Source organism: Sceloporus undulatus, chromosome 8, assembly GCF_019175285.1.
Source record: "Sceloporus undulatus isolate JIND9_A2432 ecotype Alabama chromosome 8, SceUnd_v1.1, whole genome shotgun sequence".
NCBI lineage: Eukaryota > Metazoa > Chordata > Lepidosauria > Squamata > Phrynosomatidae > Sceloporus > Sceloporus undulatus.
In genome coordinates, this window is record NC_056529.1 from 10,228,169 (window position 1) to 10,236,795 (window position 8,627).

The following is an 8,627-nucleotide window of genomic DNA, read 5'->3' on the forward strand; positions in this document are numbered from 1 at the left end:
GAACTATATATAACATTTGACACATTCACACTGTCCCCAAAGTCCCAAGCATCCAATGAGAGGCCCATGCAGGACTTGACCGCAGGACTCTTCTGCCTGTGCTGCTCAGTTGTTTTGCAAAATTTAGATGCAAACCTTAAATCTTTAAATAAAAGATACAAAAGAGGTGGAGAAATCCCACTATAAAGAATTTACCCTTCCTCCCCTCCAGTGTGGTGCAATGGTTTGAATGTTGAACTGTGTCTTGGGAAACCAGGGTTTGACTCCCAGCTTGGCCATGAAACCAAGTGAGTGAGTTTGGGCAAGTCACATTCTCTCAGCCTCAGAGGAAGGCAATGGCAAACCAAGTCTGAAGAAATCTTGCCAAGAAAACCCTATGAGTTTTAGCAGCCTTAGGGTCACTAAGGGCCCAAACAGACAGGCCAGAATAATGCTTCAGGTCACTTTGGAGACATGCTGTTTAAATGATACACACATCTTAAGAGGCCAGAAGCTGTGCCAAAGCTGTGCTCCAGTCCTTCATTTGCATCCATTTTTTGCCGGTCTGTTGAGGGCTTCGGTCTGCCATCTCTCCAGAGATGAACATGGCACTTTGAGATGCTTTAATCTAAAGCTAATAGTTCTCACTGTTTCATTGTGCTGGAAATATTTGTTTATTACTCCCTTCCATGCATTCACTTTTCAAGGAACACTATATGAAACTTGCAATTCCTGAACTTAAAAATGAATTGGAGCACATTAAACTCCAGTATCCACATTGTTTTGAAGTCAGCAATGTAGCTCACCAGAAGAGCATCGAAAACCACATGCATTTAAAACACTGTGCCCCAAATCGTATACATTTGAAATTTTGCGTAATTAAATGCATCTGTTTGGGGAAAAGGTGTGCAAAAATGCTTTATTCGATAGAAAATCTTCATAAAAGTGTAGAAAAATTATTGAACAAAAACACACACATTTAAGAATATGTACCAACGTATATGCATCTAGAAAATGCACATGAATATACACCTGGATTTTTATGCATTCAGAAAAGGCAACATCACCACCCACTATACAGAAAGAGGTTGGAATAAATGTAAGAATGGGAAAGGGAAAGTGAACTAATAGATTTGACCACACCCTAGTAATATTTTCCTCTTTAGAGATTTGAAAGAGAAAATGGGAAGAACATTGATTAGTTCTTTAAACATGGTATAAGAAAGGATGTCACAGCTATTTCATGAGCTAGCAAGTTGCTGTTGTGTGGCCCAGAGTACTCTTTCCCACTCTGATTAAGCTTATTCTTTTGTCTTCTGAACAACTTGGAAGGGACAAATTTTGTACGTTTTGTCCTCAAATGAAGGGATGTTGCCCTCTGTTTGTTGAATACTTGAAATTTGCCTAGAATATATTCAACGTATGGAGGCCATGTATATAGCACAAAAAATGCAGATTTGCATAATCCAAAATGGATGCATTTATGTACATGTGTGGATGCAAATTTGGGAATAATACCTGTAATTTAAACAGAAATATAATGCATCTCACCCAAGTGAGGAAGACTGTGTCCAAGTGTTCATATGTCCCTGCTCTTCAGTCTTCAGTCCAGGTGCTGACTCTAGATGGCATACTTTCAATATCCTTCTCCTCTCCCCTATTTTGCTGGGGATTCCTTATCCTTCACACTGGACCTGGACTGGAGAGTCCTTCAAACACAGGGCACTTTGCAATTGAAAGCCATATTTTGTAAGACAGAACATGCAGCTGAAATTTTCCTGCAGAGCATTTTGTAAATGGGTAGAAAATCGTTCAGGAGAATTGAAGAGTGTAAGACTCCTTTGTTAAATGCAGAGTTAACTCTCTGGCTATAAGAACAGAAATAAGATCTCTCTTCTTTCCCTTCTCATCTTCTTCTGCTTCTTTTGAGCAGCAGTAGTTTCTAAAGAGGAATGTAATAGTTTTAGTACTGGGCAGCGGTGGTGATGGTGATGGTGGTTGTCTAAAAATCCAGCTGGAGTGTGATATATCCATTGGCCTGTTGGTGGGAGTGTAGGCACATTTAGCCAGATCCTCTACAAACTTCGCTGAGGCCGTGGTTGACCTTTGTCAGGCAGAATAGCCTTTCATTTATCACTGATCACAAGAGTGGAATGAACATATTTACTTGTGTTTTACTTTCCACTTATAATATCCAGTGGCATGGGAGGAAAATGAAAACAATTGTTCATATGGGAAATTTATGTGCTTCATCTGGCTATATGATTTCCACAGTTGTACTGGTGCCACTTAGGAACTGGTATTGCATTTTACATCTTTAGGCTACATGGAAGGAACATTTCCATCTGCTGTGAAAAATCTCTAATAACTGTTGCCTCGCTGTGGTTTTGGTCCGTATAGTAGTAGTGTGTTACTTTCAACAGCAGATGTACTGCAGCTTCTGCGGACGCTCTTGTGCGATTCGAGGACCACATTTGTCTTTCAAACACTAGTTGTTATAGTGTCCTTAGCAAACTAATTCTCTTCTTGCCTTTCTCTGGCTTCTTGCTGAATATTAGAATACAGGTTAATTTAACTAGGTTTCCTGGAAAACGATATTTCATTCCCATTGTTTCCACAATTCAGATGTTATGACTCAGAATCCACAATTAGGATTAACTATGGAAAAGGATAAAACACAACAACAACAACCCAGGGTTTTCTCAGTAACACTGTTAGCCGAATATAAGTGGATTGTAGCTCTTAATATGAGTTCAGTTGTTATACATATGTCCACTTTTTCAAACTTGAAATAAAATCCCCATTTATTCCAGGAGTTAGGATCTTTCCTCTCATAACCGTTTTGCTCTGTGTTAATGCAGGAACAGACATATAACACAAAATATATACAAGTTTAACATGGTTTGACTAGAAATATATGCAGTACTTGTTTTGTTGTTTGGCTCTATAGACTGAAAACAGAGGCAGTCTCAGATGATAGAAAATCATGACTTCTGTGATTCCTTGGAATCGATATTGCAATATAAAAAAATGAACAGTATTCCTGATCGGCTCATTAAAGTATTAGACTATACTCATCACATTTCAGATTTCCTATATGGAGATATTTTAAGATTACCTCTTTCGAATAAAGATTCTTTCCTCTTTTTGAAAAGTACAAAATGCAGCAAATATTGGTATTTCGGATATGTAATGTGAATAACCACAGGATTGCTCAGAATAGCTGAGAATACCACTAAATACTTCTCACTCCTCCCATGCAAATGAAATGTCGGCCTGATTGTGAAATATTACCACATTATAATTGTGCTTTCTCTATAAAATGCAGCGTACTTTCCCAGTTTCCCTGCATACTTCACGGCCATCATATTATGTGCTTGTTCTATACAGTATTACAAGAGCAGGACTGCAAAAAGACAAACACAGATCCTTTTTCCCCCTAGTCAACATTCTTATTCTTAACAGGATAGTGTTAACATGATCCAATAGCAGCAGAAAGCTTAACACTGGTGTTTTGTCTCATTCTTCTGATATGATTTTTGAAGAAACAGGTGTGCAACATGCTGAGCATGTATGTGTGCACATGTACATTTTTATACACTTGCAAATAAAACAGCAAACCTCTTCTTTGACTTGGAATTCTGAATTTAATATAATTTGTTAGATATTTTTTTCCACATCTTTCCTTGCCAACAAAATTGGAAGCATTTTAACAGGTTTGGATGTATGCCTTTGCACCAAAATATAGTCATCTCTTCTTTATCAACAATCAGATGGAAACGGACATTTTAGAAATGTACCATATATCTGGCACAGTAGGTAAAAATACCAATTTCCCTCTAATTTAAGGGTCATTTCCTAGGAAATAAAAAAGATACAGACTGTACACTTTTAAATCTTGAAAGAGACTAGTTAACTGGACAGACTAAAATTTTGTTGCTCATGCACCTGAGCAAATAAGTCGACACCCCTCCAACCATGTCTCTTTTCACACTGTTCATAAATCTTGTGAATATGTGCAAAAGCATACTGTCCCCCACCATCTTCTACAAGAGGCAAAGTCTTTATCTTTTCCCCAGCTACAGTTGGAATACGACGATTCCAACATTTATTTCTCCATTGCTCATGCAAAAGATGCATCTAGAGATTATGCCGGTATTTGCGAGAGGATGTTAACTTTGATATAAAAATTAGCCATCTCAGTTTTGCAAATATGATAAAGCAGGGAGTTGTCTGAACCAAACTGTTGGCTGTAAAAAGAGATCTGCATCAATCTTGCCTCATGCACATCGTGTCCCAGAGACACCCAATTCTACAAGACTGTCATCTTACATCTACGATTGCTCCGTGGGGCTTTTATGAAGTAGCTGAAATATTTTGTTTTGTGACCCAAGGTTTTTGCGCTACTAAAGATCCACAGAAGAGCATGAAATATTTCGCTAATTTTGCATCCAAGTTTGGAAGATCTCATTTTACTCGAAATCAGAAGTTAACTTTTTAAATAATTTATGGTAGCAATAATGCGTGTTTTTGTTATTGAATTCTATCTCTATAGTTCATGGAGTGAACAAAATCCTCCCTCAGCTAATTATAACTTACAGTATTTTCCCCAGCAGTCTCACAATCAAATTATTCAAAATTGCATTTCTTTATTGCATATTGCTAAAACCCGAGACAAGCAAATATCAAGATAATAAACAATTATTTATTGGAAATTATTACCTAATATATAAGATTAACAGCTTGTAACTATTAAGATTAATACAGGCGCTAAGCTGTATTTATTATACTTATTTTGCCATAAATATCTTTGTACAAAACATATGTTTATGTATTGCAATTAATGAGAAAAAGTGTAAGATTAACAATTTATGCCGCATTTTGCATTAGATTTATGTGCACTGTAAAACTTATTTATTGCACTTATTAAAAGTATTTAATGATGGACTTTTAGGTGCTATATTTTAATGCGCAAATATAAACTAAAGGAGTTTTAAATTACAAAATGGAAAATTATAACTGAAGTCCAAAGATCTAACTGTTTTCTGCTGTAAATCCGTTTTAAAATGATCATCACCAGAGTTGCAGAATCTTAAAACTGGGTTTCTTTTAGTTCATAATCAGTTGCAAAGTGGAATCAGTTATAATGTGTAATCATTTTAAAAGGCTCTTTTCCTTCATTAGGGTTAACCTCACCATCTCGCTTCTTAAGGTAAATACAGGATTAACAGTGACATAATTCCTTTTTTTAATGGCAAGATCTTACACACTAGTAATAAAAGAAAGAAAGAAAGGAAGGAAGGAAGGAAGGAAGGAAGGAAGGAAGGAAGGTAAAATTGCTTGGCTTGGATCTAATTCAACAGAGAATAAAATGTTCTTTCTAACAAGGAAAAAATCTTTTTTACCCTTTGCAATAAAGTCAGCTTTCCAATGCACTAGTTTTCTTTAATACGTAAAATCAGCACCACACAACTAATGATAACAAAGCTGTATTTCACACACACAGTCGCACATGTTGAAAGTGGGTCCCAGAAAAGTGTTTGATTTTAACAAACATTTGTGAATTGTTCTCTGCAACAAGATTTTCAGCATTCGGACTGGCTCATCCGGAGTACTTGAATTTAAGCTCTTCTTCCAAACCAGCATTTTTAAACAACAACAACAGTGTTTCCATTAACCCACAGTGTGGGTTGGATTGTTTTTCCTTAATGGTGCAGGTCCATAATCAATGGCTCAGGATAAACCACTTTTGAAATTGAGTATTTCAAAAGAAGATTGTTATCGTTCAGCAAAGTGGAATGTGCAAATCTAATAATAATAATAATAATAATAATAATAATAATAATAATAATAATAATAATAATGATTCTATTATTCTAATAACAGAGAATTAGAGAATGATAAGCTGGACAGACAATTAGGTTGGGGGTGGGAGGGAAGGAAAATATGCCCCCCAGACACTATTTTGTTTCAGGTTGTTGGAATTAAGGCACCAATGGTTTAGCAACCTGAATCAGTGGTGTAAGCTGAATCCTGAAACCATATGAATCATTCAATGATTTATCTAAGAGTTCAAGATTCTCAAGTTCCTTTTAGTTGTGGGTCAGACTAGATGTTCTCAAGGTGTAATTTTCTATAGTGGACACATTTTCACATTTAAAGGCCCAAAGTAAATGATCATAAGCAAACTCAAGTTCACTCATATTGATGGTGGAGTTGAGAATAGCCAGCAATACGGTTGCAACTGCTGGGAAGCTGTTAGGAACTATGGCTTCCTCTGTGCACTGTGTCATTTACTGTTACATTTGTACAACATGGGCTGACTAAAGGAAAGCAATAGCAATAGCAAGTACATTTGTATACTGCTTATCATTTGTATACTGCTTTTTTATTAGCTTAAGCACTCCCTAAGCTGTTTACAATGTGTAAGCTTATTGCCCCCAACAAACTGGGTACTCATTTTAGTGACCTCGGAAGGATGCCAGGCTGAGTCAGCCCTGAGCTTCTGGTTGGTATTGGACTCACAACCTTATGGTTTGTGAGTGAGTGGCTGCAATACAGGCATTTAATCACTGCACTAGCAGGGCAGAAATTGAATGCTCAATTGTTGCTTGCTAAAAACTCACATCAAGTAGACATATGTACTGAATGAAGTCTGGGGAATCTCAGTAATGCACACGTGGATTTTTTTAAGTCATCTGTAATGTCATCTTGCAAGCTTATAAATTTTGGAATCCTTTCAATAAAATTGTGTACATTTACAGAGCTATAAAAGTAAACTATAATAATAATAATAATTCTTCTTTGCTTCTGATGTAGATTGCCATGCTGTTCTGTTCTGGAGGGGGAGAACCTCCTGGATCAAGGATAACAATCTTTCCACACAGATTCAGGGTTGAAACCTGCAGTCCATGTACACTCAGGGTGGTCATAGTGGGGGCTGAAATCTAATTCTCCCTCCTACGTATAGTGTGTATGGGGGTTAACATGTAGTGCTCGGTGTTCCTCCTCTTGACCTTTCTAGCTTTGTGTGTAGGTTGCTGGGCTTAGGCTCTGCTTCCTCCCTCCTTGCTCCAATGCCATTTTCTTCTTTTTCTTCTCTCAGCAGGAGAGATACTGGCAGTGTCCTCCTCTGCTAATAAACCATTTCCTTTTGTACCTACTATGAGCATCCAGAGTTATTACTCCCGTTTAGTAGCCATCAATTCACGGCATTAGCCCCGTGCAGTCTGCAAGCGTGACTACCAAACATTCTGACATAACAGAGTGTCATTTCTGCCCAAACCAAACAATGCATACTTTGGTCCCTTCAGCTTAGCTGCAAAAATGCAAGGTGATCTATTCTGTCTCCGACTGCATTCTAGTTCCACTCTATTTTACTCCTAACCACAGGTAAAGTACAAAGCCCTTAAGTCTATCTAGTGTGTGGGTGTAGCCGCCAATTGCCACCTGCCTTTGGAAGTTATTAAGCAAAACGTTTTTCTATTAAGGAAGCATCTTCAGCATATATTAGGTCTACCAAAGGCTAAAAGAAAGATAGTGACAGCCCTGTTGCTTCCTTAGTGTTGTCATTTTGGTGTTCTGATTACCAGCATACTATTTATTAAGGGTCATGGCTCTGGACTACAGTTTCCAGTATGCACATCCCCTGGTCAGACTGGGTGGGGTATTCTGGGAGTTGTAGTCCAAAAGACAACTTTTCCAAGCTCTGCTGTAGGGGCATGATGTTCATCTCTCAGCTTTAGGAGCATGTTTGCCTGTATAAACAAGTGAACGATCCTTGTCAGAAGACACTGTGGATAGAGAAAAAAGCTCTAGTCTTTACTCCCAAGGAAGATTGAAGTATAAATGGTACCATCTCTGCTGGTAGAGTAAAGGGAGAAAAATACCACTAGCATCAGTGGGAATTTTTTTAAAATATTCTTGCCAGATATGGCAATGGGGAGAGGGAAGACATTTAAAACAAAGGACCTGAGCTTTCATGCAGCGTTTTTGATAAAGATCATCTTTTGCATGCCATCATAAAATACAATACACCCAAATACCTAGGGGTGCATTGTATATTTACAAAATAGCTCCTTCTCTCCTCTTCCATTGTTGTTTACTTAGCTTCCAGCCCATTTCATTGAATAACTCTGAGCTCTAGATAATGTTTTCTGTCAGGAAGAGAAGTTTCTCACTCAGCTTTCTCACCTCACCGTACACAATTCCGGTGCAGTTGCACAGTGCAAAGGGCCAGCGTTTCCCTGCCGATCTGCACTGCGCCAGAGACATACACATATTTAAACAATCCACATTAAAAAAAATTCTTATTCAAAATTCACAGTTTAAAAATCATCTGTATAGGCCTGCCGGAAGAGATTGGTCTTTAATGTTGTTTTAAATTCAGACAGTGTATTCACCTGCCAAATCTCTTCCGGCAGGTCATTCCACAATCTAGGGGCAGCTGAAGAGAATGTCCTCTGGCTGATAATTGCCAACCTAGTCCTGGCTGACTGAAGAAAATGTCCTCCGGAGGACCTGAATGTACGAGGTGAATTATATGGGAGAAGGGCGGTCCTGTAGGTAACCTGGGCCCAAACCATATAGTAGTAGTAGTAATAATAATAATAATAATAATAATAATAATAATAATAATAATAATAATA